Source organism: Callorhinus ursinus, unplaced genomic scaffold, assembly GCF_003265705.2.
Source record: "Callorhinus ursinus isolate GAN/ISIS: 27379988/994484 unplaced genomic scaffold, GSC_fseal_2.0 scaffold1, whole genome shotgun sequence".
NCBI lineage: Eukaryota > Metazoa > Chordata > Mammalia > Carnivora > Otariidae > Callorhinus > Callorhinus ursinus.
The window spans coordinates 39,869,375-39,876,320 of NW_027397063.1; the positions used below are offsets into that span (position 1 = coordinate 39,869,375).

The 6,946-nt window shown below is 37.5% G+C and overlaps 1 pseudogene; it reads left to right on the forward strand.

The window, feature by feature from the left end:
* The first annotated feature begins 1,530 nt into the window (after positions 1–1,530).
* Positions 1,531–2,341, forward strand: LOC112818958 (actin-related protein 3 pseudogene; annotated as a pseudogene).
* Positions 2,342–6,946: the final 4,605 nt, after the last annotated feature.

A 6,946-nucleotide genomic window follows, 5' to 3' on the forward strand; every position in this document is an offset into this window, starting at 1 on the left:
TCAATCTTTCTTGATTGCTGAGTAAAAAACAATTCCTACCCTTTTTTACAGTGAGACTGTTAACTCTTCAGGCCACCCTCCTGCTATTTAGAGGAAGAAACTAGTTTCTGAAACATTGCAAAATGATTTCTCCGGCTCAAATAGCCCTTCCTCAACCCATCTCCTATAAAGCTTTTCAACAATACAAATGCCATCCCTGGAAAGCTTATTTCATTAGGCCTCAGGTGGAACCCAGGCAACTGTTTGTTTTAACCATGTGGTTAAAACTATCATTCAGATGTGCTCCTGGGTTTAAGTGCATCACCTAGAGAGCTAATTCATTGAAATACACTTATTGCAATAACCTCTGCATAATTCAACTTTCCCTCGCATGCATCTTTCCCAGTCAACCTCCAAATACATCACCTTCTACCAGTATAGTCAACCTACACGTTGCATTTGTGACCACACTTGTATTGCATTGTTTGTGATCTCATCCACCTGTGACCCTTTTATTCTCCTAAGTGCTCTTAGCCTAGGTGCAGGCTCTATTTGCCTCTTTCTATAATTTATTTCTAATCTACCTATGTTAGACTCTTGTCAAAATTAAGGGTGACACCTGGGGCATCTGAGTGGCTCAGTTGGTTAAGTGTCTGCCTTAGGTTCAGGCCACGATCCCAGGGTCCTGGGATCGAGCCCTACGTGGAGCCTACTTCCCCTTCTCCTCCCTGCTCATGTTCTCTCTCACTGTCTTTGTCTCTCTCTCTCTCAAATAAATAAAATCTTTAAAAAAAATAAGAGTGACATCTTTGTCTAAGCTAGTCTTGAATTTTAGGCCTTTTAAAACAAGTAATGACCGACTCGTTTCACTTAGCATAATACACTCTAGCTCTAGCCACATCATTGCAAATGGCAATATTTCATTTTTTGATGGCTGTGTAATATTCCTGTGTGTGTGTGTGTGTGTGCGCGCGCCACATCTTCTTTATCCATTCATCAGTCAATAGACATTTGGGCTCTTCCCATACTTTGGCTATAATAAGTCAGTCAGAAAGACAAATACTGTATGATTTCACTCATATGTGGAATTTAAAAAAACAAAACAGATGAACACAGGGGAAGGAAGAAAAAAAGGAGAGGGAGGCAAACCACCAGAGACTATTAACTATAGAGAACAAACTGAGAGTCACTGGAGGGGAGGTAGGCAGGGGATGCGTGAAATGGGTGATGGGTATAAAGAAGGGTATTTGTTGTGATGAGCACTGGGTATTATTTGTAAGTGATGAATCACTAAATTCTACTCCTGGAAACAATATTATATTATATGTTAACTAACTGGAATTTAAATAAAAATTTGAAACAAAAAAAGGTAAAAAAGAATAATAATGATGCAAACAATAACCTGGAAATCAAATTGTTATCCTGTTTCCCCTATAACCTCCATTCACAACAATTATACAGAATACTCTGGCTGTGGGGCAGCCTGGATCTGACTGAGATGTGGACATTTATGGCCATCTTAGCTTCCTGGGAAGAGGCAATGTGAACCTGTATTTCTTTATTGGGCATGAAGTAATAGGAAAAGCAACATGTACCATGAAGTGGCCAACCCACTATGGTATAGTTGAAGACTGTCACTTGATGGAAAGGTGTATGGAGCACGTATTCTTTAAATACTTAAAGGAGAATTTGAAGGTCATTCCTTTCTTCTGATTAAACTTCCACTCAATGCTCCAGAGAACAGAATATATTGCTGAAATAACGTCTGAGCCCTTCAAAACTCCAGGCTCGTACATAGCCATGCAGGCTGCTCTTGCATTGGCAGCATACCAAACATCAAAACAAGTAAGAAAATTGAGAGTGACTTGTGCGGTACCAGATAGTGTAGATGGTGCCACTCCTGTCCTTCCTGCAGCTGAAGGACATGTGATAGGCAGCTGGGGCAAGCGCATTCCAATCCCAGGGCGAGCTATAATGTATTTCATTCAGCAACTGCTGAGAGGCTGCGAAGTAGGAATTCCTCCAGAGTAATCCCTGGAAACAGCTATGGAAGTAAAGAAGTGCTGCAGTTACGTCTGCCCTGATTTAGGAAAAGAATTTAACAAGTATGACACAGGAGAGCCAAGTGGATTAAACAGCCTACTGGAATCAAGGCAATCTCAAAGAAAGAATTTTCCATTGACGTTGGTTATGACAGATCCTTGGGACCTGAGATCTTTTTCATCCAGAATTTGCTAACCCAGACTTCATACAACCTACCCAAGAAGTAGTAGATGAAGTAATTCAGAATTATCTGATTGGTGTCAGGGTTCTCTCTATAAGAATACTGATTATCACTGAACTAGATGTGCAAGAACTTTGAGTGCACTTTTCTATTTTGAAGGAAAAAGGTGACGAAGTAAAAGATAAATTTCAAAAGTAACCTCATATACAATGAGGACAATGTATTTAATGCCACTCAACTGTACACTTAAAAATAGTTAAAATGGAAAATTTTTATGCTGTTTCTGTTTCCACGATCAAAGAAATAAATTTAAGAGAAAATTTTCAGCTAGCCTCATGACACTTGCTGTTACTCATTTATGGGGATTTCAGTATAATTAGGACAAGGGATTTCAGTAATTAAGAATTGCTACCATCCTCATCCAAAGGAAAATTGGTTTTTGTTGCAAGTACTTTTAGAACTAAGAAGCTAGTGAATCAGATTAAGTCTAATTACTTGCATTCTTTTCCTTGCCAAAAGATTTTAAGTAAAGACAAGACTGTTGGACCAGTCTAAAAAAAAAAAAAAAGGCGATACAACATGCAGGTACTCTCACGCCAGTTTCAGCCTCTGCTTGAGACTTCCCGGTTCACATGTCTAAGCAGGTCCCACCAACCCACCAGGTGCGAGGCAGACACAGGGAGGTTCTGCATGTGCACGGTTGTCTGCTTCTAAGAGAGATGTTCTGACCTCTCTTACAACCGCTCCTATGACAGAAATGACTGGCAATGCTGAGGCTGAATCAAACCTCCATTAGCTGATTTAGGATTGGTTTTAATGGACCTCCTCCCTCTTTTTTTCTTTTCTTTTCTTTTTTTTTTTTTTGGTGACTTTTGGTGTCTGACTTCTTTCACTTAACATAATGTTTTCAAGATTCGTCCATGTGTAGCATGTATCAATACTTCATTCCTTCACGCAACCTGTCTTTGGTCAAGCCACTGTAACAAAATACCACAGACTGGGTGGCTTACACAACAAACATTTAGTTCTCATAGTTCTGGAGACTGGAAAGTCCAAGATCAAGCTGCTGGCAGATTTGGTCCTTGGCTTATAGATGGCCACCTTCTCACTGTGTCCTGACATGATGGAAAGAGGAAGATGTAGAGGCTCTTCCTTTTCTTGTAAGGGCATAATTCCATCATGGGGGCTCATGATGTCATGACCTCATCTAAACCTAATTATCTCCCAAGGGCCCCACCTTGCTCATATCATCATATTGGGGGTAAGGACTTCAACTTACAAATTTGGGCAGGAGACAAAATTCAATCCATAACACAACACAATAATATTCCTTTGTACAGATTTATTATATTTGATTTATCCATCCGTCAGCTGACAAGTATTTGGGTTGTTTCTGCTTTTTGGCTATTATGCATAATAATGCTATGAACACTTGTGTATAAATTTTGTGTGGATACGTTTTCAATTCTCTCGAGTATATACATAGGAGTGGAATTGTTAGCTCATACAGCAACTCTTTAACCACCTGAGGAATTGCCAATCTGATTTCCCAAGTGGCTGCACCATTTTACAAACCTACCAGCAATATATGAGGGTTCCAATTTCTCCAAATCCTCACTAACACTTTTATTGTCATCTCTCATTATAACCATCCATCCTAGTGGGTGTGAAGTGGTACCTCACTGTGGTTTTGATTTGCATTTCCCTAATGACCAATAATGTTGAGCATTTTTCATGTGTTTATTGGTCATTTGTATATCTATCTTCTTCAGAGAAATGTCTATTTGAATCCTTTGCCCATTTTTAATTGGGTTATTTGTCTTTTTGTTATTGAGTGTAAGAGCTCTTTACATATTCTGGATACAAGTCCCTTATTAAATATATGATTTGTGAATATTTTACCCCATTCTTTGGATTGTCTTTTTACTTTCTTGATAACATCCTTAAAAGCACAAAGTTTTTTTTTAATTTTGATTATAAATTGTTTTTTTAAAAAGCCTTTGGAGATCTGGATCCAGAATAATGTTTTTGTAATATGTAATGGTTTCATAAAACTTTATAGCAGGTAGTAAAGTAATTCAGGAGAGTATTACAAGAAGAAGTTGAAAACCTAAATGACAATTAACTAAAAGGAAAAATATTTTCGTGGGCAGGAAATTAATTAACATAGTTAATATAGAAGAATAAAGGCTCTGTAATAAGTTTTGCCTTCTTTTCAAATGTGTAAATGCACATAAAGCAGTTGCAAGAAGTTATTTTACAAACACAAGCCATAATGAAGGGAGGGAAATCGGAGGGGGGGACGAACCATGAGAGACGATGGACTCTGAGAAACAAACTGAAGGTTCTAGAGGGGAGGGGGTGGGCAGATGGGTTAGCCTGGTGATGGGTATTAAAGAGGGCATGTATTGAATGGAGCACTGGGTGTTATATGCAAACAATGAATCATGGAACACTACATCAAAAACTAATGATGTAATGTATGGTGATTAACATAACATAATAATAAAAAAAAACCACAAGCCAGAAAAAAATCTTTGTTTGCCTCAAAACCTAAGTGTTATTGAAGGGAAAACAGAGTTGATAACTCAGGTTAACGGACTGGTGTCTATAAATGACAAATGGCTATATTAAAGAAATTATTAACCTAATATTCTGAACCATGGCTAATGATATTTTAATCATAAAAGTTGCTCTTGTAATAAACCGTTCTGGTTAATTTCTCCCTTCTCTTTGGAATCTTTGGTAGTTAAAAAAAAAAGCTTAAATTCAATACATGTCTGAAACTTTTCCAAGAGTTCATGCAGAGCATACAAGTTTAACAGCTTATAAATTATCCTTACCTCTAGAAAGAAAACAGATGCAAGAAACTAAGAACCTCTATGGTGGTCACTCCTGTTAAAATACTTCTTCAATATCCTTTGAGCTATTCATCTCCTTTTTTTGAGCTATAACTGACATATGATATTCTATTAGTTTCAGGTGTACAACATAATGATTTGTTATTTGTATACATTGTGAAATTATCACAATAAGTCTAGTTAACATCTGTCCCCACACATAATTAAAAACTTTTTTCTTGTGATGAGAACATCTAAGATCTACTCTGACTTTCAAATATACAATATAGTTATTATAGTCACCATGCTGAACATAATACCCCTATGACTTATTCATCTTATAACTGGAAATTTGTACCTTTTAACCACCTTCATCCATTTCACCCAACCTCCACTCCCTGCCTCTGGCAACCACTAATCTGTTCTCTGTGAATCTATGAGCTCTGTTCTGGGATTTTTTTAGATTCCAAATATAAGTGAGATAATACAGGTATTTGTTTTCTCTTACCTATTTCATTTAGCATAATGCTCTCAAAGCCCATTCATGTTGCTGCAAATGGCAAGATTCCATTCTCTTTTTAGGACTGAATAATGTTTCATTTTGTGTATATATACCACATCTTCTTTATCCATTCATCCATAGATGGACACTTAGGTTGCTTCTATGTTTGGTTATTGTCAATAATGCCACAATGAACGTGGGGGTGCTTTCATTTGAATCCGTGTTTTCATTTTTTTATAAATATCTAAAAGTGGAATTGCCAGATCATATGGTATTTGAGTTTTAATTTCTTGAGGAACCTCCATACTATTTTCCATGGTGGTTATACCAATATACATTCCCACCAACAGTGCACAAGGATTGCCTTTTCTCCACATCCTCACCAACACTTGTCGTTGTTTGTCTTTTTGATAATAGCCATTCTAACAGGTGTGAGGTAATATCTCATTGTGGCCCTAATCTGCATTTCACTGATAATTAGTGATGTTGAGCACCTTTTTGTGTACCAGTTGGCCATATGTGTGTCTTTGAAAAAATGTGTATCCATATCCTCTGCCCATATTTTAATCACACTGGTTGTTTTTTGGTTTTTGCTATTGGGTTGTATGAGTTCTTTATACATTTTGGATATTAACCCCTTATCAGATATATGATTTGAAAATATTTTCTCCCATTTGGTAGGTGGTCTTTTCATTTTGTTGTTGGTTTTCTCTGCTGTGCAGGACCTCTCTGCTCTTTAGTGGTAATATTAAACACCAAGATGGCACAAGTTATGGGCAAATATTTTTTATAATAATACTGTATCATCTGTATGATATCATTTGTATAATAATAAAGTATCACTTGTATCATGCCATTGTTGCCATAATATGAAATTTATCTTTCCTGAGAAAGATTCATTCAGATTTTGATGTACATTTGTTCTCAAAACAATTTATTTCTATTTTTTTTCTGAAGAAAAATGCTGAAACATTAAATGAATCTAAATGTTAAGAACTTCATGTGAAGTCTCATGTTAAGCCCCAGCTCTAATAAACTAGAGCCACATCTCACACAATTTGTACACCCTCCATTCTCTAGTTGCTTTTGAAAAGAATGGAAGTGCTTCTGAGTAACACCCTTTAGTGAGTGAGTTTTGATACTCTCATTGAGTCTCACCTTCCTACCCAGTGTCCCGATTCCATCAAGTCAACCATAGTTTTTGTGGTCGGCAGTCTATGCCCAGAAATTTATAGGGCAATAAAAATCCTTACAATGGCAGGGCGCTTGGGTGGCTCAGTCGTTAAGCATCTGCCTTCGGCTCAGGTCATGATCCCAGGGTCCTGGGATCGAGCCCTGCATCCAGCTCCCTGCTCCGCGGGAAGCCTGCTTCTTCCTCTCTCATTCCCCCTGCTTGTGTTC